We start from the raw sequence: 4,862 nt of genomic DNA, 5'->3' as shown, positions 1-4,862 counted from the left end.
GATTTTTTCGACATTGTTTCTAATTCGTATTCTACATAGAATTCTATAAAAAAAAGCCTATTAGACCATAGCACCCAATTTCGAGCCTGTGAATTATTAAAAGAAGCAGTCTTTAATTAATACAAAGTTAATATGTAGATTAATATTTACTAAAGTGTTACGAATGTATTTTTTTTTTTTAATAAGTACTTTTACTTGGGATTTGTTTAAAAGAAGAATTAATTTTTCCCATCTATTTCTTATTTAAGAACCACAAGACAGCGATACAAACTAAATTATACGTAATTTTGTTTGTCTTCTGCGGATGAATTTTCTGTACATATCTACATATGTACAAGTGGACAACATTGTTTTGCGTTCCATTGTTGTTGTTGTAACTATTATGTCCACACCTGCTCTTTGATACCGTACCGTACGTATTTGCAGATGTAAACCTTATTACTTAACTGAGTTATTGCATTAGTTCTGCAAAAACAAATATAAAAAAATTGAATAGTGCGGCATCACTTTGGCAGCTTCATTCCATCAGCAACAGGATATTCAACATTTGCAAAAAGGAAAATTTATATTTAATACGAATATATTTTCAACGGTTGCATTTGTCTGTATATACATATGTAGTAATGTATTACATACGGCCATACATATGTATGTACATATGAGCGCTGGCAACTGTGTGGCATGTATGTACATGTATGTACATGTGTACGTAATTTTGAAATACTCCCAAGTGTATAACAGATGCTAGCCAAGCAAACATCCATTGTAAATAGACACAAAGGACCAGTTGCTGCTTGTCATGCAAGTACATACATTACGCATACACTTATACAAACATTCAAGTACAAAACTAGAAAACTATGGATACAACAAGTATAAACTAGAATATTTATGTATGTATGTAAATATAAACGTAGTTTCTAAATACACTAATTCTCACGCATGTGGATAAGGAAGTGTATCGATGCAAGCAGCAAACGAGATAAGTACTGCACCAGATGACGGTAATACAGGCAACTAACCACTTTCTGAGTAGAGTATAGAAAGTTGTCCTGCAGGAAATAGCTGATATACCGAAATAATATTGTACTACAGACCTTTGAACCAGACCAATGTGCATTATTTCCAATCAAATTTTATGCCAAGTTACATAAGTAAATATACATATTTTTCATACAGCAGTAGCTAGCTCCACCACGATTGAGAGAATACAAAAATTGCGCCGATCTCGGACCGCTATTTCTCTCTTAACGAATTTGACAGAATCGTTGTTTGCATGACGTCACACTTGTGCAACTTGTTTACGTTTTCCTTGCAACATTTTTTCTTCTTCTTCCATTCTTGTTCACGTTTTGGCATTTCTCTCTCGCAATTGCACCAGTGTGACGTCACACAAAAGTTATTCTCAAAAATCCTCTCTTCACTATATATCTCCTCAATGAATGGACAGAGAGAAATTAATTCGTTAAACTCATGAAATGATTGCTAGAGAGTTCCGATCAGAAGTATATCGATTTAAAATCAAAGGATTTCTCTTCAGAGGTGGTTGGTAGGTCAGCGATAGGTAACCAAATGAAATATTCGAATGGTTTGTAAACATATTTGTGAGTAGGACTTTAACTTAAAATTGTTTATTTATGTATGTGTGTATATGTATATATGTATGTATGTACATAAATATAGTATGTAAACATGTTTGCATATTTGTTATTTGCACTCAGAAATAAGTAAATATACTTTGTTGTGAAAAAAAGTTACTTTAGAAAATCCTACCAATAATATTCAATAATATTTTTTTAATATTTTGATAACTCGCAAAGCTCAACATTAGCCAAAAATAAAGCCAAGTAGCTCTACAGTTAGTTAAGAAGCACACCAATTAACGAAATATCGCAATTAAAATTACTCTGGGCTTATTTGTATTTCAGGAAGTAAGAAGAGCAGAGGACCGACGATTGGAAGTTATATTTTGCAAGTGCTGTCTTGGGCTATGCCGAGGGCTTCGTACTTTTTATGAAAAGAAAATTTAGCTATTTTATGCATTTACTATAACGGCATTATATTAAATTGATTTTTTTGAAGATTTTCACTGCGAACATTTAAGTTATAATAAGCAAAGAGGGTTCACAATTTTTGGACATTAACTACTTAAATTGAAGAGCTATGTATATAACGTAATATCATATCTGAACAATCAGTGGTATGAGAGGTATAGCTTATACTAGATAGGTCACGAAATGGCATGGTTTCAGCTGTCTAAATGAAGAAGTTTTAAGGTAAAGCCGTATATCTGAATAATCAGTTGTATGGCAGCTCGATTTTGCTGGGGTCCGATTTGGGTAAAATGAATAATCTTAAAGCATAAACAGACGGCAGCGTTGATCCGGATCAACTCGGGAATTAACTGCAGTTGATCCGGATTAAGACGGAGTTAAATTGCCCAGATTTAATATTTACTTAGTATTTATTTGTAAAAGAAATTAAATTTTTGCATACTTTTGCCCATTTCTAATAAAATGCATACACATGTGTACCTCAGTAACGGGTAAATCGATCTCTTCCGAGCTTAGATTTCTTTACTTTTCAGTAAAAAGTTTTTAATAACTTTTACTCAGACTTTTGAATTTCATTATTTGCCTTTTAACATATTTATATACATACATAAAATTAATAATATTTAATTATTAAATAATAGAAATGAGATATGTACGTATCTCAATGGAAATTTTGTCCCCTTTGGTCTGTTCTACCTCTTCGGCTCCGAACAAGTATTCATAAATAGTTTTCTTTGGAAAGTGGTAAATTTAATATAAATTTTTAATCAAGAATTACGAGTACGTGGTTAAGGATTTTACTGTAATTTTTAAATAAATTATACTGAAAAAAGTACAAGGACCTTAGCATCTTTTTCGGTTGTCATTTTGACATTCTATGAAATTTCTCGACAGTGTTAAAGTAATTCAAAGCTCGTGAGTAGGTACCTTCTGGGTGAGGTGATTCTTCATTTCTTTTTCCTTCTAAGGTTGCTATTGCAGTTGTTATATGCCTCACAAAATAACATTTCAGGGTTGTATATTACCTGACCTGACCTGACCTGTGTATTAACTGACAACTCCACGCTCCTACCATATGATCGTAATGTGCTCTAAGGCTTTATATGTACATATTTATGTATTTACATAATTATGTTGTATGTAGAGATGTTGCTCGCTACATAAGCGTTTAAATTTGTAAAACGCCCGAATTACTCTTTTTAGTTCGGCTGCTTGTTTTGTAAAAGCTTTTAATAATTATTCTGGTAACATAAACCAGCCAACACAGCTTTATTCATTTCATATTCGATATGTGCCACAGAGTATAGAGCAAAAAAATAAAGAATGCAAAATTAAAAAAAAAATAATACATAAGTTCACTTGGCGTATGGCTTACATCGGGGCCAACATACTGCATGCGTAGATGGTTGTAATCATTTATGTATGTATGTGCAAGAAATACATACATATCTAAGTAACTAAAACCAGACTAGACAGACAAGCACTTTTAAATCGTACAACTTTTCAATGGCAGAATCGGTGTAACTCAGCAATTCAAAGCAAAGAGTTAAGGCCCGTCCACATACAACGTTGGCGTTGTGTTGGCGCTGGCGTCGCTTTGACAGCAGCGCGAGTAACGCCAGTCGACACATACATACTTACAAATACATATGTATATGTAGTTACAATCATGATAGGTGACGTAGCCACTGTAGGCAAGTGGTTCTAGGTGTGCACTACCACTAGGTAGGTCTCAAGTTCGATCCCTCGTCTGATCAACGATGATTTTTCTAATAACGAACGCTCCTCGGCAGGCCATGGCAAATCTCCGAGAGTATTTTTATTATAAAAAATGTAAGTGCGCCTGGGCCACACTGGTGAAGTGAAAGTTACGTTACATATCTATTTTGTTTCATGACTGATTTACATACATATTAGAGGGCTGCATGAATTCATTCAAAACGGCTTATAAACTATTCATATACAAAACGAATAAATGATTTTGGCTTAAAATTTTTTTGAATCTGAATGAATACCTGTTGTGGTATATGTGTCAATATTACAATATTCAAACAAAGTGAAAATAAATTGAATTGAAATAAATGCAAATTTTTTTATGAATATCCAAAAATATTTATTCTGTGCACATATGTACAAACATACATATGTATGTGTGTATGTATTGCTGCACTCCTATTACAATATGAACAAACATGTTTGTAGAAAAAACTTTTACCGAAATGAGTTTGAATGATTTGAATGTTTTCCATTCATTCATTCACATTCTTCCATTTGAAGGTAAAAAATTTAAAATAAAATGTATATTCATAACTTACAAAATTACAAAATTTCAAACGCTGCGTGTTTTGTATGTGAAGTAAAATATTCAAACCACTGTACTCTGTTTGGCTAGAAGTTTGAATGAATTCATGCAGCCCTCTAATACATATGTACATACATATATACATCTGCTTTTGCTTAAGGTTATATTTTTTGTCTTTTTTCCATATACACCTTTTCCAACAGTATTTCAGAAAAACACAAAGCTCAAATGTATTTCAGCAAAGCCAAATGTATTTACTTATTGACCATTAAAAAATTAAACTATAACTTGGTTGAAAAAACCATTGTGCTTTTGGTTCAGTAAAATAATCGGTTCAGATAAAAATTATTAAAAACAAAATTCTCAAGCTTGTTTTTATAAATGCTTTTCGGTAATCATATTCTTTATATTTTTAGAGAACGATTTGACCATCCGAGTGTGTTCAATAATATTTTCTTGTGAACGTCACCAACTGAAACATACAATCAGTTAACTGATTATCCCTC

The sequence above is a fragment of the Rhagoletis pomonella genome, unplaced genomic scaffold (genome assembly GCF_013731165.1).
Source record: "Rhagoletis pomonella isolate Grant_MI unplaced genomic scaffold, Rhpom_1.0 Rhpom_scaffold_00007, whole genome shotgun sequence".
NCBI lineage: Eukaryota > Metazoa > Arthropoda > Insecta > Diptera > Tephritidae > Rhagoletis > Rhagoletis pomonella.
Note: the sequence above shows the minus strand (reverse complement) of the source record.